This window comes from Nomascus leucogenys, chromosome 17 (assembly GCF_006542625.1).
Source record: "Nomascus leucogenys isolate Asia chromosome 17, Asia_NLE_v1, whole genome shotgun sequence".
NCBI lineage: Eukaryota > Metazoa > Chordata > Mammalia > Primates > Hylobatidae > Nomascus > Nomascus leucogenys.
Window position 1 is genome coordinate 64,571,936 of NC_044397.1, and position 22,850 is coordinate 64,594,785.

Here is a 22,850-nt window from a genome sequence, read left to right on the forward strand (position 1 = left end):
TCTTCCTCAGGCATCCCATTGCCTACTTTTGTTCAGTCTATATACTCTGTCTGAAGAACTATATATATATTCATGGCTTCAACCTCCATTTGAATCCTAATGACAGTTGTTTGCTGGATACTTTATCTTCTTTTGGATGTACCACAAGATCCTCAAATTCCACATGGTTAAGATAAAAATTATCATTATTTTGCATAAAGTAGCTCTTTGTCTTGTATTCCTTCCATCAATAGTTGATATAATTGTTATCCTAAATCCCCCCAGTGAGTAACCTGATTCTAAGTCCAGTCACTATTCTTACTTACTCCATGATTTAACTTCTCTCCAGTATGTCTTCACCACTCCCGCCCTCTATCACTGCTTATTCAGGGGTTTTATTCCCCCGACTCCCCAGTGACTTGGGTGTTCTTGCTCTGTGTTCTCATAGTATCTACTGAATACCTCTTTCAAAGAACCACCTATTATACTGAGAGGTTGACTTTCTCATCTGTCTCCTCTAAAAATGTAAGTTCCCCATGGGTAGAGGACCAGTTTTAAAATCTAACCCAATGCTGGCCAACTATAGGTACTTACTACTGTTTTTTGAGTGGATAAATAAGTAAAAAGTCAGAATTGCCTGCGCCATACATAAAAATGAAGAAGCTCCAACCTTCAAATTATATCAAAACCAACTCAACTAAGAATGGGAAATGTGATATTGGACAATATAAGTGTTGGTTTTTAATCTCCAAACTTCTCCCCAAAGACACTACAGACAAACACTTTTAACTTACTCTATTCTCATCCCCTTCTTATACTCTTTCTTTACAGTATCTTCATGCAACTCTTATTTGACTTCTCACTTGTATACTCCTACCAAACCAAGCCCTGGTTCTGGAGTTAATGGCCATAGCTAATATTGCAGAGTTGTGATAACTTCGCCTTATTAAGATTCTGTTCATTTCATATGTACAGAGGCCATTACTTTGCATACAATGGGCTTGCTAAAGAATAACCATAGTAACCTCTTTAGCCTTAAAATTGACCAACTCCCCCACCCCACCCCAGGTGGCAGATGAGAGGCTTTTAGTTTGCCTCAGCCACTTGGAGATAGCAAGACAACGCATAAAGATCAACTCTGTGAACTTTAATTCAAGAAGGAAAATAGGAATCTACTGGAATCTTGAAGAATAAACCAGAATCCAGGGAGAAAAATGCCAGCAAACAGCCCCTGTGATGGTGTCTGGCTGATAAAAATGAGTAAAACCCCAGTACATGAGAGAGGCAGAGAGCCTCCCTCTGAAGCTCACCTTTCCAATGGAGATCCAAGCAACCTAGGCCAAAGGGGGAGCACTTTGTTTCTCCCCAGCCCTAGTGCTAACTTGGAGAAAGGATTGAAGATGTTGTAAGAGAAAGACACCACAAAAAGCTCAATACATTTTCCCCAGCCTAGCCTAGGACCAAGGGCAGGGTGCCATTTTTAATGCAGGACCACATAAAGTCAGGAATTCTTTGGTGACCTGGCAGCATGACTGTGCTGGTATTTTAGTCTTGGACCAGAGGCTGGAGCAAGACTTGCTCTGGAGTGGGGTAGGGGCCTCCACAGCCCGAACTGTAGAAGGCACCTCAGCAGTAGGTGCTAGAATTGTGCTCCCCCCATTGCAAGCCTGGGGCAGAAGGAGAGCTGCTACAGCTGTAGTTTCTCCTGGGCAGTGAGACTTGCCAGCTTGGCAATGTGGAACTGGTCTGCATGTACCATTGCTGGGTGCCCCAGCTTGCTCCTCTGAGATTGTGGTATAGCAGGGCACTCTCCATTTCACCCTCAGGCGGAAATCCAGGCATTTGGAGCACCCACTTGTGTGGTTTCACAGCCTGAGCCGCACCACCCTTCCTGGGCATAGATTGTGGTACAGCAGAGCTCTTGCCGCTCCATTCACAGGCAGACATCCAGGCATTCAGAGCACCCAGTCACCTGTATCAGCAGCCTGGCACGCCCCATCCTTCCTGTGCAGAGATCCTGGTACAGGGAGGCCCTTTCTGCTTCACATGCAGGCAAATCTCCAGGCATTTAGAGCACCCACTCATTTAGTTCAGCAGCCTGAGCTACCCCACCCTTCCTATGCAGAGATCCAGATGCAGAGAGGCCCTTTCTGCTCCATGCCCAGGCAAATCTCCAGGACGCTTGCCTTAGTCATCCTGCCCCTCCTGAGCAGAGAACTTGGTGTAGGGAGACCTTCTCTGCTCCACACTCAGGCACATCTCCAGGCATTCACAGCACCCACCCAACTGGAACAGTGGCCTAAACTGCCCCAGCCTTCTTGTGCAGAGATCCTGGGTGCAAGGGGCCTTCTCTACCCCATAACCAGGTAGAACTCCAGGCATCTGGAGTACCTACTCTCCTAGGAGTTTAAGCCACCCCTCAGTCCCACATAGAGAACTTAGGCCAAGGAGGTTTCCCAGCACCATGCCTAGGCACACCTCTGGGTGCTCAGTGGCTGCTCACTGTACCCACCCTCAGCACTGGTGCTCGTGCCTGCCATCGGGGCCCCTGGAGGAGGACCTGCCTGGTCTAGCCCTGCCCATCTTGGCCCCCAACTCCACAGGGCTGAGAAGGGAGCTCAGACCACTGTTCACTCCACAGCTTAGCCCATTGCCTGAGGAAACAGAGGGCTTCTCCTAGTAAGCAAGGTTCAAGTATATATCCAACCATGTTGGCTGCATCTGGCTCTCACCTATAAGTGCCATCTACAAGCTTGTAGGTCAAACTGCAGAGCCCAATATAAAACCTGCCATCAGAAGTGCCTGGGGCTATAGAAACAAAGCCAAAAGACCCTACCCAGCATTCTCTACAGTCATATCATCTAGGAAGGGTGGGAAAGGTAAAGAAAAAAATAATATTATAGGCAAGAAAGAAAAATAAAAATCCTACCCACACGAAAATAATTATAAAAATTAGAAGTGCCAGCATCTCCAGATGAGAAGGAACCACTGCAAGAATTCTGGCACCATGAGGAATTTGAATGTGGTGACAGCATCAAAGGATCACACTAGCTCTCCAGCAATGGCTCCTAACAAAAATGGAAACTCAGAAATGACAGATTTGAAGGCATGGATTGCAAGGAAGCTCAACCTCCAAGACAACGTTGAACATCAACACAAAGAAACTTCTAAAGCAATCAAGGAAATGAAGGAAGAGGTAAACATCTTAAAAAAAAAAAAAGAAATCAAACAGAGCTTCAGGAATTTAAAACCTCACTTAAGGAATTTCGAAATATAATTGACAGATTTATCAATGGACCTAGCAGACCTAGACTGGACCAAGCAGAAGAAAGAATTTCCGAACCTGAAGGCTGGTCTTTCAAACTAACCAAGTCAGACAAAAATAAAGAAAAAGTAATTTTAAAAAATGAATAAAGTTGTCAAGAAATATTATGTAAAGTGACTAAACTTACAAATGATTGGCATTCCTGAGAGAGAAGAAGAAAGAGTAAATAACCTGGAAAAAAAAATTTGAGGCAATCATTCAAGAAAATTTCCCTTATCTTGCTAGAGAGATACACACCAGATATAAGAAATCCAGAGAACACCTGCCAGATACTACACAAAATGACTGTCATCAAGGCATACAATCACTAGACTATCCAAGGTTGACACTAAAGAAAAAAGTCTTAAAAGCAGCTCACTTACAAAGGGAGCCCCATCAGGCTAACAGTGGACTTCTCGGCATAAACCTTATAAGCCAGGAGAGATTGGGGGCCTATTTTCAGCATTCCTAAGGAAAAAAAAGTTCCAACCAAGAATTTCATATCCCACCAAACTAAGCTTCATAAGTGAAGGGAAAATCTTTTCCAGGCAAGCAAATGCTAAAGGAATTCATTACCACTAGACAAGCCTTACAACAGATCCTTCAGAGAGTTCTAAACATAGAAATGAAATAATGATAACTGCTACCACAAAAAACACACTTAAGTACATAGCCCACAGACCCTATCAAGCAGCGTCACAATAGAAACTACAAAGCAACCAACTAACAACTTCTCGATAGGATCAAAACCTCATCTATCAATATTAACCTAGAATGTAAATGGTCTAAATGCTTCACTTAAAAGGCAAAGAGTGGCAAGTTGGATAAATAATACCCATCCATCTGTTGTCATCAAGAGACCTATCTTACACATAAGGCTATCTTACACACCCATAGGCTCAAAGTAAAGACTTGGAGGAAGATCCACCACACAAAAGAAGGCAAAAAGAGAGCACAAGTTGCTTACCATCTTCATATCAGCCACAATATACTTTAAACCAACAACAGTAAAAAAGGACAAAGATAGGCATTACATAATTATAAAGAGTTCAATTCCATAAGAAGATTTAACTATCCTAAATATATATATATCCAACATTGGACCACCCAGATTCATAAAACAAGTACTTTTAGACATACGAAAAGACCTAGACAGCCACACAATAATAGTGGGGAACTTCAATATCTCACTGACAGCATTAGACAAATAATCAAGGCAGAAAACTAACAAAGAAATTCTGGACTTAAATTTCACAATTGACCAAATGGACCTAAAAGACATCTACAAAATATGCCATTCATTACCACAGATGATACATTCTTCTCATCTGTACATGGAACATACCCAAGATTGACCACATGCTCGTCCATAAAGCAAGTCTCAATAAATCTTTTAAAAAATCAAAATCAAACCAACCACACTCTGGGACTACAGTGGAACAAAATTAGAAATCAGTACGAAGAAGACCTCTCAAAGCCAAGGGCAAATGAAAGAACTTGCCCCTGAATGACTTCTGATTAAATAATGAAATTAAGGCAGAAATCAAAAAATTATTTGAAATAAATGAAAATAGAGTCACAACCTACCAAAATCTCTGGGACATAGCAAAAACAGTGTTAAGAGGAAAGTTTATAGCACTAAAAACCTACCTCAAAAAGTTAGAAAGATCTCAAATTAACAATCTAATCTCATACCTAGAGGAAGTAGAGAAACAAGAACAAACTAACTCCTAATCTAGCAGATAAATAACTAAAATCAAGGCAGAACCAAACAAAATTGACACCCCAAAATCCAAACAAAGAATCAGTAAAATCCAAAGTTGGTTCTTTGAAAGGATAAACAAGATCAATAGACTGCTAGCTAGATTAACAAAAAAAAGAGAGAAGATCCAAATATGTACAATCAGAAATGACAAAGGTGACATTACAACTCATCTCACAGAAATACAAAAGATCCTCAGAGACTATTATGTGCACCTCTATGCATGCCAACTAGAAAACACTAGAGAAAATGAATAAATTTCTGGAAACACATAACCTCCCAAAATCGAATCAGGAAGAAGTTGAAACCCCAAACAGACCAATATCGAGTTCTGAAATTGAAGCAATAATTTTAAAAACTACCAATCAGAAAAAGCCCCAGACCAGATGAATTCACAGCTGAATTCTACCTGATGTACAAAGAAGAGATGGTACCAATTCTACTGAAACTATCCCAAAAAAATCAATGACTGTGGTCTCATTCTATGAATCTAACATTACCCTGATACCAAAACCTGGCAAAGACACAACAAAAAATGAAACCACAGGCCAATCATCAACAAAATATTAGCAAACCAGATCCAACAGGACATAAAAAAAGTGAATTTGCCATGATCAAATAGGCTTCATTGCTAGGATGCAAGGTTGACTCAACATACACAAATCAATAAATGTGCTTCACCACATAAACATAAAATCAAAACCAAAAACCATATGATCTCCATAGACATCAAAAAAGCTTTCAAAAAAATCCAACATCCCTTCATGACAAAAACCCTCAAGAAACTTGGCATTGAACGAACATACCTCAAAATAGTCATAGCCATCTATGACAAACCTACAGCGAACATCACACTGAACAAGCAAAAACTGGAAGCATTCCCCTTGAGAACTGGAACAAGACCAGGATGTCCACTATCACCACTCCTATTCAATGCAGTACCGGAAATGCTAGCCACAGCAATCAGGCAAGATAAAGAAATAAAATATATCCAAATAAGAAAAGTAGTCAAACTATCTCTCTTTAAGGACGATATGATTCTACACCTAGAAAACCCAAAAAACTCCATCACAGGCTCCTGAAACTGATAAACAAGTTCACTAAAGTTTCAGGACACAAAATCCATGTACAAAAATCAGCAGCATTTCTATACACCAATAATGTTCAAGCTGAGAGCCAAATCAAGAACATAATCCCATTTACAAAAACCACCACACACAAACAAAATACCTAAGACTACATCTAACCAAGGACAAAAAAGAGCTCTACAAGGAGAACTATAAAACAGTGCTAAAAGAAATCATACATTAAACAAACAAATAAAAAAATTCCATACTCGTGGATTCTAAGAATCAGTATCATTTAAATGACCATAGAGCCCAAAGCAATCTACATATTCAATGCCATTCCTATCAAACTATCAACATCATTTTTCACAGAAGAGAAGAAAAAACTATTCTAAAGTTCATATGGAACCAAAAAAGAGCCCAAATAGCCAAAGCAAGCCAAGCAAAAAGAACAAAGCTGGAGGCATCACATTCCCTGACTTCAAACTATATTATAAGGCTACAGTAACTAAAAAAAACAGCATGGTATTGGTACAAAAACAGAAATATAGAACAATGGAACAGAATACAGAATGCAGAAATAAAGTTGCATACCTATAGCCATCTGATCTTCCTCAAAGTTAACTAAAATAAGCAATGGGGAAAGGACTCCCTATTCAACACCTGGAACTGGGATAGTTGACTGGCCGTATACAGAAGAATGAAAGTGGAACCCTACCTTTCATAAGATACAAAAATTAACTCAAGATGGATTAAAGATTTAAATGTAAGACCTCATACTATAAGAATCCTACAGGAAAACAGGAAATGCCATTCTAAACATCGCATTTGGGAAATAATTTATAATGAAGTCCTCAAAAGCAATTGCAACACAAACAAAAATTGAAAAGTGGGACCTAATTAAAATAAGAGCTTCTGCACAGCAAAAGAAATATCAACAGAATAAACAGATGACCTATGGAATGGGAGAAAATATTCACATACTACACATCCAACAAAGGTCTAATACCTAGAATCTATAAGGAATATAAACATTTGACCAAGTAAAATACAAATAACCCCATTAAAAAATGGGCAAAAGACAGCAACAGACACATCTGTTGAAGACATACAAGTGGCCAACAAACATATGAAAAAATGCTCCACATCACTAATCATCAGTTAAAGGCAAATCAAAACCACAATAAGATACCATCTCGCACCAGTCAGAATCGCTATTATTAGAGTCAAAAAACGACAGATGCTGGTGAGGCTGCAGAGGAGAAGGAACATTTATACATTGTTGGTAGGAATGTAAATTAGGTCAGCCACTGTGGAAAGCAGTTTGGAGATTTCTCAAAGACCTAAAACCAGAGCTTCCATTTGACCTAGCAATCCCATTACTAGGTATATATCCAAAAGAAAATAAATCTACTTGGGAGGCTGAGGGGGAGGATTGCTTAGACCTGGGAGGTTGAGGCTACAGTGAGCCATGATTGTGCCACTGCACTCCAGCCTGGGTGAACAAACCAAACCCTGTCTCAAAGAGAAAAAAAAAACAAAGAAAAGAAATCATTCTACCAAAAAGACAGATGTGCTCATATGTTCATCACAGAACTATTCACAATAGCAAAGTCATGGAATCGACCTAGGTGCCTATCAAAGATGGATTAGATCAAGAAAATGTGGTATATATACACCATGGAATACTACATAGACATAAAAAAGAATGACATCATGTACTTTGCAGCAACATGGATGCAGCTGGAGGCTATTACGCTAGGCAAATTAACGTCAGGACAAAAAACCAAATACCACATGTTCTCATACATAAACAAGTGGGAGCCAAACATTGGGTACTCAGGAACATATGACAACAACAGAAACTGGGGGCTACTAGAGAGGGTAGGGAGGTTGACAAGGGCTGAAAAACTAACTGTTGAGTACTACGCTCAGTACCTGGGTGATGGGATCATTCATATCCCAAACCTCAACATCACACAACACACCCAGATAACAAACCTGCACATAAGCCCCCTGAATCTAAAGTACAAGTTGAAAAAAACATTGACCTACTATCTTCACAAGCTATTGACTCAAAAGGAAGGATTTGTGAAAGAGCTTGAGGAACCAAAACCCAGTATGGTACTTCTTTAACCATACTAGGTTAACGTAACCTCTTTAAGTTAATTCTAGATTCTGCTGATGGTAGAAAAATAAGTTACTTTTTTGGGTGTGTGTATGTGTGTGTGAAAGAGAGAGAGAGAGCACACACACTTGTATATATAGAATAAAATATAGTGCTACCATTGCCCATTTTGATTTGCCCACACTAATAGAAAATATCATTGGCATATATGGTAAAGAATAACAGATATTGTAAAGTTTACTTCAGAAGGAAAAATCATAGATGGAAACACTAAATACAAGCTAAAGCTGACTTAGCACTTACAATATTCAGGTAGTATTAAGCACTTCACAAGCATTATTTTATGTAATCCTCATAACAACCTTGTTTATAAGAGAAAACTGAGGCTCTGCTGCATTTGAGTCATCTTGGCAAATAACAGAACTACGGTTGAAAATCAGGTATGTTAATTTGCAAAATCCATGTTTATGATAGCAATAACACACTGCCTGCCAAATTTATCTTGTCCAGTCCAACTTCCCAAGTTTCCAGATGAGAAAACTGAGGCCCAGCGGTATAAAATGTCTTGACCAAGGTCCACAGTTGGTTAGGTACAAAGTCATGAACAGGCATGAATTGTCTGGGGGCATTTTGCCTTGTCATTGAAATATATGACTCCTGGAGATAAATATCAACAAGTAAAACAGACAAGTCTGGGAAGTGAGCAAGATAAAGTCATATGCCTTCCTCTTCTGCCTAACTCTGGAATGGCCTGAATTCTGTTTCTCATAAAATCTCCAAGAGACAACAATTACATTCATGGGAAGGAAAACAATCTGTTTGAATGACACACACAAGAGATATTTTTGTATAAAAGCAGGGAATGGGGCAACTTATTGCCTCTTAAAGATCAAAAGGCCCTTGGAGGAATGTTCTTCCTTACCACCAACCAGCTCCTTATCCCAACCCACAGCTGACTGACTTCCTTATTAGGTTTGGACAATGGAAGGACAAAGAATTTAAACCAACTGAGCTTTGTGAAACTGCAGAAGAGTAAGTCTTGGGGAATGGAGGCAATGTCCCCAGGGAGCATGGCTGGAAGTAGACCAGTTGAGCTGTGAGGGAGGAGACAGTGCCCAAGCATATGGATACCTCTTTGCAGATAATCCAGCCTTGGCTGAATACAGTTCTTGCAAATCCAAGCATTCTTCATTTTCCAGAAGGCTATTCCCATTTATTCAGACTGTCCAGGCTTCTGCTGCTGGGATGTCTGATGGCCTCTGTGTTCAGGTGAGGCCAGAGGCCAGTCTCAAGGGCAGAGTCCTTCAGGTTAACCTTGAAATTAACCTTGAAATTAATTTCTCAGGCCTGGAATCCACTGCCAAGTCTCTTGGCTGCCCTCACCTGCTCTTGTGCTTTCCTTATTGACAAACAAGGTAAGGGTGGAGTAGCCATGTGTGATAGTTAATATTGTGTGTCAACTTGATTGGGTTTAATGATGCAAAGTATTGTTCCTGGGTGTGTCTATGTGGGTGTTGCCAAAGGAGATTAATATTTGAGTCAGAAGATTGGGAAAGGCAGACCCACCCACCCTCAATCTGGGTAGACACACAATGGAGGCCAGAATAAAAGCAGGCAAAAGAACATAAAAAGCCTAGACTGGTTTAGTCTTCTGGCCTGCATCTTTCTCCTGTGCTGGATGCTTCTTGCTCTCAAACATTGGACTCCCAAGTTCTTCAGCTTTGGGACTCAGACTGGCTTCCTTGCCCCTCAGTTTGCAGATGGCCTATTGTGTGACCTCACCTTGTGACCATGCGAGTCAGTACGCCTTAACTCCCCTTTATATATACATCTATCCTCTTAGTTCTGTGCCTCTAGAGAACCCTAACTAATACACCATGGGACATGTCCACTGTAGTCAGATAGCCCTTCTGTCATAACTCAAACTACCCCCAAGTTAGCCTCATCATGGTTCTGAGCCTCTATCTGGTTGTCCAGCTTCTTCCTGTAGACGCCTTGTCAAGGGCCATCATCCTTTCCTAAATCTCAGCTTTTTGACTGCTTTATTTGTATAGCCTAGCCCTTGGACACTTTCACCTGTTTCTGCTGAGAAACTGAGTAATTGCCTCCAGGCTCTACGGGCTGTGGAAACCTCTTCTCTACCCATCCCCCTTATCACTTGTCTTAGTTTATTGCAGTTTCATCCTGTGAGACCTCACATCAAAATTTCCTGTTCTAGAACATTAAGCATGATGGTTTGATAGGTGCAACAAACCACCATAGCACCTGTTTACCTATGTAACAAACCTGCACATCCTGCACATGCACCACAGAACTCAAAATAAAAATTTAAAAAAAACATAAATGTTCTCTGAAAAATGTAAATAACATTGTACTATAACTTGTCAATGATTCTCTCTAACTTCTGAGACTGTAAAGAAATAAAGCTACTGCAACTGCTGCTGCCACTACTACCACTACTAATACTACTGCTATTACCAATTAGCATCTTTTGAGTGATGAACATTGTGTTGTGCTTTACATGAATGAACTCACTCAATCTTACAACTTTAGAAGGTGGGTAGTGAATATCCTCATTTTAATTTTATAGGTCTGGAAACTGATATATAAAGAGTTGAAGCCAGAGACTGCCGAGCTGCATGGAGACCACGCTGCATCCTCTGAGATACAGATTCCCTCATCCTCAGGGCAGCTGGGTAGGGCCTGGTTGAAACTACCTCAGCTGGCCCCATTTGTTCATTCCAAGGTTCCAATCCCAGCATTTGTACCAATATTATTGATTTTAATATATTCTATTACATTGAATATACTGTGAAGGACCAGTTAAAGAAATTTGGTTGAATGGTAGAGTCAGTCTGAATACAAATATGTGGAAATTAGAACCTGATTTCAGAATCAGTATTCATGATGATGTTTTTCCTAACAAAACAAATTAAAGGGGGAAGAGAGGAAAACCAACGATGGGTATAATACAGCAAGATCATTCAGAACCACCATAATTCCTCTAATGTTATAAAATGTAGGGAAAAAGTAAGAAAGATAAGCAAAGAGAGGAAAATCAGGTTGACAGGGAAGATTACAATGATAATGGCTGAGAAGGGAACACTAAGGCTGACTTGAATCTCAATGTTCAAAAAATTCCTAATGAGGATTTTACTCTAAACATTCATAGAAATATGAACAAGATAAAAGAGATTTAAAGCAGGGTGGATTTAGGGTTGAACATCTGTAAGTCCTGCCCATGTCAGGGTTTGATAAAACCCAGAAATGGGCTATTCAGGACCACCTGGGAACCTTTGAGAACAAAACTCCACCAACACTATAGAGTTTAGACATCACCCCTTTTTAAAAGCAGGAACTTATTACAGAATATCTAGCCCTAGGTACTTGTAAATTTGAAATTTCTATAAGCTTTTAGTTTTCTTTTACAAACAGAGTAACTCATTAAACTTAATGGTTTTCACTTGGATGCTTGATATTTGAGGATTTGGAAGTATATCTAGCCATCCCTTCTCATCAGATTCCCCAGGTGGCTTTGTAAGATGCATGCACTATTTCAAGGAGCCTTTCCTCCTCACTGTTTCATATTTCTGGCATTTGTCTCTAAGGTGCCATAGGTGGCACTCCACATACACACAAACAGATGATTTTAGTCCAAGTCAGAGCAACACCCTATTCTATGCTACTACCACAGTTTGTTAATACACATGGAACCATTTAATATGTTCAAAAGCAAAGCACTAAAATCTTTATATTAAAAAGCACCCCCAAAGGAATATGTGCTCCTTTTACAAAGACATAAAACAAATGACAACTGCTATTAAGTCAACTACACAGAAGAAATATTGATTCCTGACAGTAGAAACATTAACAGTTCCCTAGATTGGATTTATGTCTAGATGACACCAAAGTGATTCTTCCCCAAATGTTTTACAGGAACGTGAAATTTGTAGGAAACCTTGAGGGAGGTTCAAGGCAATCTCAATGTCTTTGTCATACCCTCATGGCCACAACTGCTTGCCTCTTTGCAAGAAAGGAAGTCATCTTGCTTTAAGATGCTGTCAGCTTGGGAATGTCCGCTTGGGTTGAAGTGGAGAGCCCCAAACATATTTTGGCTTCCAGACAGTGAAACAGCAAATGCTTTGCTTTCTAACTAAACTCAAGGAACAAAATTTTTCATGTCTGCTTTGATGAATGAATTATTCAGAAGCAGTGAGTTCATCTCTTTTAGAGTCCAGAAATTGGTGAAGACGCATGTAAATAGTAAACAATGCTTTTTTGGTCTCATGCCCCAACCCAAACAGTATGTTACATGTAGCCAGCCAGATTTTGCCCTTGGACACACCCAGATGAGTCCTACTATAGTCAATGAAAATTGCATGAGAACTTCTGGGGGGGGGGGCAGAATTTGGCTGGGGTGGTATGCATAAGGCTCAACTTCTGAGGGTGGGCAGAATTTGGCTGGGGTGCTATGCATGAGGCTCAAAGGGCATGGCGTACACCCAGAACCCAGCTCAGTGGTTGGATTCATGTGCCTTTAGAGACAATGCCTTTTCTCTTTGCAGTATACTAACTAGCATGCCTTAAGCAGGCATGGGAAAATTGATCCAGGAACCAGTGCATCCTAAAACTGTCCAACTGTCTGAAGTCATACTGTAAAAAGACAGAGCCATTTTACTTCTGAAGTGTGCTTTCGTGTAGACATATCGAAGCTGACCACAAATAAAAGTGAAAACAGATCCAGAATAAGTACAGCAAACAAGGGAAAACACATGGATCCTGGAGTTCAGATGAAACAAGGCTGGTTTTGCACGTCCCCATATTCTGCCTTTCCCTCCCCCAAATATTTTCTTAACATTTCTAGCATTATTAACAGAATTAAATTATTCCACATGGGTGCAGAATCAGCCCTATGGTGCCAACATTTTTTCTTTTTCTGCACTCAAGATAGTAGAAACACAGTGCATTTTAATGGCAATGGCACTGATCTTTTATTATGGCAATTTAGGTCTCAGTGTTTACCCATGGGAAGCTAGGCATCATTCAGAACATATAAATGACAAGGACTTTGTCTCTGAGTACCTTATCATGTTTTCCAACAGATGCTTTCACTTAAGATATTCCATCTTTGAATCATCCACAAATGCTGATTGCACTGAAAGAATTTTTTTTTTTTTTTTCTGAGAAGGGTAATGGCCCGGACAGTGATATTCATACAAAGACAAAGGTAGATGACCTCACTACTTCAACTCGTAGATATAAACAGATGCAGGATGAGGTGCGGCATCCCCATGATTCCTCCTCTTAAAGCTCATATTATCTAAGAGATATTTATTAAGCATCTATTATGTGTTAGGCACTTTTCTAAATGTTAGAGAGACTGCAATTAATCAACAAGTCCTAAGTATCTGCCCTCGTGAAATTTGCATTCTATTTACTTGAAGAGGGAAAAATAAAGAACTAGATCAATGCTGTATTGCTCAAGTAAGCATTGATTTAAATCTTTTGTAAGCATTTCTTCTTTTAGTTTTATGCCCAATGTTATATTTATGCACAAGATGTACAATGTTGCCAAAACTTGTAAGCTTTTGGAAGGCAAGAAGAAGTTTACACACACTTTCCTTTGTAGGGTGATAATCAATTCCTAGATGATTATGATTAGCCCCTTTGTGACAAAGAATAATAAAATACTATCATCTCAAAACCCCATGCTCCATTTAGTCAACATACTACCACAGACTGCTTTTCATGTGGAAAGTGAATTTTCTTGGGTTTTGAAGTTGATCTTTCTAGATGACCAGGTAAAAAAGTAATATAAATCGTTTCCTCCTCTTCCAAAAGTAATGTAATCAACACACTGTCCTTCCCACTGTAGATTGTAACAATATGTTTTACAGTCTTCAATAAAACTAGCATTTGAAAAGACAAATGCAACAGCACAAATGTACTGGAAATGGTTTTCAATTACCTGATTTTCTTTAGGAACCCTAAAGAAATTTAAATTTAAATTTTGATTTCTTTAGGTTACTCAAAGAATTTGTGTCTAGTTGCATGATCATATTACTTTTGCGATCATTTTAATCACTGGTAAAATTAATAGTTGTGTCTATTATTTTTAATGGTTCAAAAATATTATTTTGGGTGGTGAACTCTTGTTTTCTTCATGAGGATGGAATAAGAAGATGCAATATGAGGGAAGGGAGGGCATAGGAAATACAATAATTCCCTTAAGACTTAAGGAATTTGAGGACATGGCAGGTAATTAAAGGCACAGGCTTTGGAGTCAGAAAAAAATGGGCTTGAATCTGGCTCTGCCACATACTCACATGATTTTAGGCACAGTTGAACCTCTCTAAGATCAAGCTGCCCATTGGTAAGATAAGAATATTTTACTTAGAGAGCTGTTGTGAGCATAAAATGGAACAATATCCATGAAGGACTTGGTGCAAGGCCTGACATATCTGTGAGGATATGTCACAGATCTATAAAACGTTGCTACTTTTCATTATTACTATTACTAGTATTTTATTTTTTATTACATTGCATAAGACAAGAGGGATAATTTAGTTTTATCTTGCCCATGAGCAACAAGAAGGAATGAAGTATAATAGAAAAGCCTTGTCTTCCAAATAAAATTATAGTTGATAAAAATTGATGTTATTATTTTCCATTATCATCAACTACTTGTAATAGGTAAACAGCTTTTTTAAAGAAACATGCAACCAATTGCTAATTTCCTATAATCTGGGAATCAGAAATAGTGTGTTTAAATGGATAGCCACAGTAATCTTTAAATTTCATTCAAATTTTTTATTGTAGCTAGTAATAGAAAATGGAACAAACAGTGAATAAAATCTGGTCATTTATATATTTTCTGGTGCAGGCTACACTCTATAGAATAAGAAACACTGGGGATGGTCATACTTCAAATCCCCACTTTTAGCTCCAAATATGCAAGTAATTGGCTTTTCAATATTGTGATTTCTACCAGCTATCTATAGAAAGTACGTGTGACTCAAGGGATGGAAGGAAGGCTCAGTGGTTTTTAGGTTGTGTAAGTTAAATGAGCCTGCTGAAGTGAACAGCTTCTGTAAACCACCATCTGAACAGAATTGGGTTGTCCTCTTCCATCTCCATCGGGTTTCAGTTCTACCGCTCACTACTTGCAATCACTAGGCTTTGCTGGGGAAGGTGTTTACAAGGCTTTAAAGATGATGAAGTGGAAACCGTAAGGCTTTTATAATCTTAACAGAACATCTTATCCATAATGAACAAGACAGGGGACCAGAATACATAGTAAACGTAGACACAGCAATAGAAAGAGGCTTTGGGGGTTTTTAAATGCTATTTTGGTGATGATCACATTGCAAAGTCAGAAAGAAGACAACTTGAAAGTGACTGTGTGTGTGTGGTGTGTGTGTGTGTGTGTGTGTGTCTGAGTGCTGACACCACTGGGGAAATTTCCATAGGGGGATAGAGAAAAAAATTCATTCATCCATTCCCTATGACCTTGTTTCTTGCAGCATATCTTCAAGTCATTTGTCTGGTCTAGTTTGTAATGACTAAGTGATGAGGCTTCCATAATGTTCCCAGTGAGACTATTCCACAGTCTACAAAATTTCACTGTTTCCTCTTATTTAGCTTAATTTTACTCCATTTCAAGTCACTGTTTCCATTCAAGAAAAAAAAAAAAAAAACAACGAGTCTGTTCTTTAAATTCACATAATAGGAAATAGGTTTTGTTTTCTTTTCATTTTTAATGATTGGGTTTCTCGGTGGCCATGCTTAACATTTGCTAGAAGAGATGTAAGACTAGATGCAGATTTTTTTTCTTGTTCACAAGAACTATATAAGCTGGTCTATGGGGTCAGATCCTCATCCAATGCACTTACAAGGGCATTTTTGGATGTATACATCCCGACCCAGAGGGCCTGAGCACATGTGATAAACCATATATTACATAACATCTTTAGAGTTGTTATTTTCCCCCCATTCCTATGTCCAAAGTATATAAACATGAGTTCAAAGTGCACCCCAATTTGAAATGTCCCACAAGATTTCAATTCTGAACTTATTTCTAGAAAATACACACTGCCATCTGCTGTACCTCCCAGAAGAAGGGGCATCCTCCTGTGAAAAAACTCAGTGTTCATTTTTATGTTAAGATTGTAGATTGGCTCACTATTGCCAGCTTCTCCCAACCCCTTCTTCATTGTCCACGTGAAATCTACCCCTCAAGATGAAGTACTTTGAGTACTGTAAAGTTTCTTACCAAGACACATCCACAAAATCCTGGTTGGCAAGATGTTAGGGTAAAATTTTCTCTCTATCCTCTTTGAAATAACCCAAGCCTGTGAGAATAAGGCATAAATCTCTAACAAAATACATCTCAGAACTCCACCTTCAAGATGTTCTGAATTGTTTGGGATTGCTTACATAAATATAGCTTCCAAATCCCACTAAGACTTGCTGAATCAGACATTTCTGCAGGTGGGGGAAAAATTAAATGCCCCGGATGACTCATGTGCATGCTGAAGTAGAAGTAACGAAGGCCTTCATCCCTTTCACTCTATTCTGGAGAGTGTTCACACACTTTCACTATCAATCCACTTGCTGGCAGGAATCTTCTTCTTTCTACCTATTAGTACTCACAATGGAACTATTGCTCTGTGTGAACAAGTTGATCTGGTTCACATTAAACACATTGTCTGCCACCATGGCATGACTACTTGAGATCAGTGTCAGGATGTGCCTGGGAACACAAACCCTGGCAGTGGCACTTCCTGGCTCTGTGACCTCAGCCAAGACACCTAACTGTGTCTGTCTCAGTTTCCATATCTCTGAAATGGTGGCAATAATAGCAACTACCTCATAGGGCTAGGATACAAATTGTGTGATTAAGTTAATTAATATATGTAAAGTGTTTAAAACAATTCCCAAAGTATAGTAAACACTTTATGATTATTATTATTAAATCAAGAACATTATAGCTTCAACTTCTATACACAATATAGAACCCTCTGTATGCCCTGTACACCTTCCTGGGTAGAAAACAAAGAAATAAAGCAACTTGAGTCTACAGTAAGCGGTAGCAGAAAATAATGGGAACCTTCTTTCCGTGGTATCCGGAATGAATAACAAAGACCTTAAAAGGCCATGAGGGCCAGGCGCGGTGGCTCACGCCTGTAATCCCAGCACTTTGGAAGGCTGAGGCAGGTGGATCGCCTGAGGTCAGGAGTTTGAGACCAGCCTGGCCAACACAGTAAAACCCTGTCTCTACTAAAACTACAAAAAAAATTAGCCAGGCGTGATGGCGGGCGCCTATAATCCCAGCTACTCTAGAGGCTGAGACAGGAAAATCACTTGAACCCAGGAGGCAGAGGTTGCAGTGAGCTGAGATTGCGCCATTGCACTCCAGCCTGGGTGACAAGGGTGAAACTTTGTCTTAAAAAAAAAAAAAAAAGTCATGAATACGACACCCCCACCCTGCCCCCACTCCTGCCTCAGACCACAGCCACTCTCAAACAAGGCCACACCCATCATCCAAGGCATGGAGCATCAGCAAGATGACCTCAGAGTGCTGCAGCCCCCAATGTTATGTAAAGGGAAAGGAGTAAGTCCTGCTTTTTGGCTGGGTAGGCAAGAATAAATCTTTAGACATTGATGACAATGACTTTTGAAAGTCAGAAATGAAAACAAACGTCTGCTTGTAGCACAATGTCATTTTCCAGGCCCAGAGTGAGTGGAGCCACTACAGCACTTGTGCTAAGAAAGGATTTTCCTTTCTACCAAAAGATTCTGAACAAAATCTCGCGGTTTTTCAGGAAATCTAGCCCTTCCAAAATCTGTTACCTGGCTTCATCTGGGACAGGTTTGCTATAGTAATGACTTTTTCACTGCAGGTATTCAGCATTCCGCTTGTTTCACAAACTTTCTTCTCTGCATTTTCCAGGCTAGTGCCAAGGATAAGGCTTTTCCATGCCAGGTTTTCTGAAAAATTAATAAATCTACTGCCATAATCCTAACTGCCTCAACTGACAAATTTAATAAATGACAGGATGCAAAGTCCAGGTTGCCTAATGGGATTGCTTTCTTTTCTTTTTCTTTTTTCCTCTTTGACAAGTTTTACAGAGTAGCACTTCTGAGACACAGTCAAGTGCCATAAACCTAATCCTTAGCAATTTCCTCCTTAGCTCAAATAACCTAAATATTTTATGAATGGTAAAGCGTTTCACATGTCAACCATCAACCAACCCTTGTCTATCCTTTTACTCTGCCTCACTTTTCTTCTGGTTGTTTGGGTAACTTTCTTTAGGAAAACATACTTTTGTCAATCTTTCACACAAAATGCACAGGATATTTTTATATGCTTTATTTAGAAGCTTTCAAAAGGAGTATGCTATTCCCAAGCAAAATATACTACATAAAAACTATCAAAATTTTCCAATAACCTTGATGTTAGTTAAAAAAGAAAAAGAAAAAGAAAAAAAGGTCTGGTTTGAGTGTTTGGATAAATAAGAGCACCAATTCTAGGGAAGTGTAGAGCCTCTTGGTGCACAAAAAGGAGGCATCAGCTCCAGGCTCTCTTCATGGAAGAGGTAGCTCTGGTGCCCTTTTGGGGCATTCTTGATCTGACTGGAAATGTGTTTGGGCCCAGAGTCCATCCTGTCTCATAAGAGTTCCTTTGCTCAAGGGGGGCTGTGGGCTACCATCCAGCAGAGCAAAGTGATTCACCCGTTAAGTCTACAGCAATCTTCCTAAAGCAAAAATCTGCAGGGATTTGCAATGGCGCTGGGGTAGTTTAGCTTGTAATGAGAAATGACAAGTTATAATGCATTTGTGAACCTAACACTTTGGGGTTCAGTCCATCTAACAAAAATGATTTTTAAAAATATAAAAAAGAAAGAAAAAAATGTACTATTAAGTGCTAAGTCAGCTACTATTTTAGTAACTTAGGTATTTTGCCTCCTTGGATCCTTATGATAGTTCTGAGAGGTAAATATCACTTCCTGCACTTACAGTAGGGATTATAATGCTCAGAAAGTTAAGTAGCATGCGCAAAGCATAAAGGAAACAGACAAAATAAGTGGTGGTATTTGAAAATTATGGCAATAAAGAAAACAAGATTTATTTAAACCCAAGACATCAATGTGTTTTGAAATATTACTCACTAGCACCAGGCTGTATTATTTGCTAAAATGAGTTAAAATTCACTTACTGTGACTAAAGCTTCTGACTTTTTCTTTCACTACTGTCAACAACAAAATTCTTATAAAAATTTCTCAATATATTGATGTTCTACCTCAGCAATTCAAAACACATATTTTCCCTTTTAAAAATTATTCATCTATACAGTTCTCAAAGGATCTCACAAAAAGGAGTGCACCATAGAACCAGCAGAATTTGTATCAAAGGAGCCAGAGTTATTTTTTGTCATAATCAATCAATCTTAACACAATAATTTATTCAATAGGTACATTTATTGAACCAAGTTTTTGCAAGGGACTGAGGATAAAAGATAAATATGAGTCTATAGTCAAGAAGATCACTGGGAAGGGAAAAGACATAATATCAAATTATTACTATAATACAGTTTGATAAATGCTAGGAAATGCACGTATGCAGGAGAGTAAGGCAGGTTGGAGAATCTGTGTGTGGCTGAGGATTCAATCAGAGTTCCTGAATCTTGAATTCTAAAGGAGGGATTGGAGATCTCCTGGTGGGCATTATATAAGGGGATGAACGTTTCAAGCACAGGAAATAACATAGGTCATGCAACTGTATAAAGCTGCCAATATATCTGAGTGGCTAATCGATACAGCATTAGTTGGCCATAGGGCAAGACAGGCAGGGAAGGTGAATGGGGTCCTGGGAAAGAAGTCCTTGTATTCCAGTCTATAGAATTTGAATCCTGGCCTGTAAGCAAAGGGCATACAGAGTATGTACCTAATACTGTGAAGCCCTAAATCCTAAAAGTATCTACAACTTGCATCACCTCTTCTAAGTAAAGCAGCCCACCATTTATTTGGGGGTCCATGCTTTTCATCATGTGACCCTGTAAATTTGATAACGATAAAGTGGGCTGAGAATCAGTGGCGGGTCGAAAGGTTGGACATGAGAAAGCCCATTGGCCTGTAAGGTACATGGGATGGAAAATGTAGGAATGGAGAGGAAGGGACAAATCTGAGAGATATATGGAGACATGGAACTGAGAGTTCTGTTGACCAGATGGATGTGGGGAATAAGAGCAGAAGCAGTCTAGGATGCCTGTCATTTCCAACTACCAGGACTGATGCGACCAATAATCCAGATAGTGAATACAAGAGAAGGAACGGATTTCAGGGAATAGAAAAACAGTGTAGTTTCAGAGGTCTTGAGTTAAGAAATTGAAATGACTTATAATGAGAGTGATCATATTTTCCAAACTAAAAAAACTGTTTTATAAGGACATCCGAATATGCAGTTTTTGTGAGAAAACAGGGCAGGTATTTCAACTTGGAGCTATTGCTATAACTATGAAATGCTTTAAGTTAAATACTGATATTGAAGGTCAGTTTAATATTCATGGAATGAAACTTTGCATATCTCATCTTTTTTCTATCCTATTGAACAAGTAAAAATTTATCCCAAGACTTACTGAGCCCCTCAGTATGCAATGCATGCTGTAGACTGAGGAAACTTGGTCATGAGCACTAGAAAATCCTTTGTCAGAATTGCCCTGACCCACTTTATACTTTGTTCATATCCCAGTCAACCCTGGCCTTACCCTGCCTTGCTCTTTGAACATTCAGCTTTCAGGTTGTGCCTGGCTTCTCCTCAGGGACCTGCCTTGTCTCATTCTTGGGCTGACCTTCACTCACTGTCATCCACTCTTTTGGGTACTGCCTCAGGGCCAAACTTCTGGAGCTATCAGTTGGCTCCAGACTTTCATTGGTCTAGATTAATAGCATAAAGTCAAATATTTTCTCCACAATATCTAAGACATAAAAAGATGCAACCTGTAGCCGCACCTGATATAGAAGGCAATATAGCTTACTGATGAAGATAAGGGTGTGGTATCAGAAAAAACTGGGTTCAAATCTCTGGTCTGCTATGTATGATATAAAATCTCAAACAAGTTACTTTAGCTCTCTAAGCCTCACTTATAAAACAGGAATGATGATGGAAGCTGCCTCCTAGCTTTCAAGGTACCGATGTGATAATACAATCGTATATGGCCAGTGCTTAACCTGGTACCTAACAGAGAATAAAAGCTCAATATTCCTCCTTCTTCTCTTCCTTCTCCTTTTCCTCATCATTGTTAATTCTCTAATATGCTTCTTGTTAGTATGAAGTCTACCAAGTTGCCATCCTCCAAAGCACCTTCTCAGAAATGTCCAGGTCACTCTCTAGCTTTCAGTCGGAAGTTCTCTCCTTACCATATCAGTGTTCTCATCCCTTTTGAATACCTGTGCATATAATCACTTGTTTTCATGGATTGATGACTAAATGTGACACCAACACTCAGATCCCCAACCCAATACTCATCTCGTTTCCTACTTCTAGATGCTATTAGACATCTTTTACTGACTGTTTAGTGGGCTCAACACACTGTGTGGTTTTTTTTTCCTGAAAGGTATTTGTTGTATACAGACAAACAGAGAAAAGGAAATTCTGAAGGGAAAGAACTTTGAGGTCTAGGATCCAAATGGGTTATTACAAACAACTGAGAGTGTTTAAAAAGAAAGAAAGAAAAAGAAACATTTAAAAGAGGTCAAGAAAGTACCTCCACAGAACCCTTTTCATTTATATTATTTCAAGTAAAAGATCACATATTCAAAATGTTCCTATTAATTTTCATACGCTGCATTCACTCAGCATGTTTGACCATTTCACTTCATAATGTTTTGGCACAAAAATGTAAATAACATTGCACTTCACCTTCCCAAGTTCCCATAGTCCATTTTCCGTAATAGGGGGAAGAATACACTAACAGTCAGAAACTATGCACATTCTGCTGGTTGAAATCCAAAAGTAGTTTTTTTTTTAAAGTTTTCTGTCACAACTTGTTCTTGGGAGTTTGCTCCTTGCCAACTAAAAACTATGACTTTCAAGAGAATACAAGCCCTCTTAACAATCAGACAGGATTATTATTGATGCAGGTTGAAGCCCCACGAAAGCATCAATTTTTGACTTCAGTTCAAGATGTGGAACCCCTGCTTTTCTACTTAAGATTTTATTTTTCTTGAAGAAATTCTGGAACATTCCTATTTAGCTGTTTTTAGGAGAGAAGGCAACTTTCATTTATTTAGTGAAAGAAGATGAGCTTTAAACACATTTCAATTTGAGGATGGGGTCCTACTGGAAATAGTTTTGCAAGTAGCTATTTACAAAATGTTTCATGGTGGTAATAAAGAGAAAGGAAGTGTGAGGAGAACTGGGTTCTAGTCTTGGCTCTCTGCTAACTACCTCATTTTTATGTCTAAGCCAGCTTTCTTCCAGTGCACCTCTAGGAAGACAAGGGTATAAGTTATCCTACTCTCAAAGATGCTTGAGCCCACTGGTGTATTATACATCATGCAATTTCTTCAAGAAGGAAATCTGTAAGTTTGCTTAACCCAGTGTTTCCCA

The 22,850-nt window shown here is 39.2% G+C and overlaps 1 protein-coding gene across 1 annotated transcript in view; it reads right to left on the reverse strand.

Moving 5' to 3' along the window:
• The window catches only part of SUGCT (succinyl-CoA:glutarate-CoA transferase), a 746,309-nt gene that overhangs the window by 43,008 nt on the left and 680,451 nt on the right, over positions 1-22,850 (reverse strand). The window lies entirely within an intron of this gene.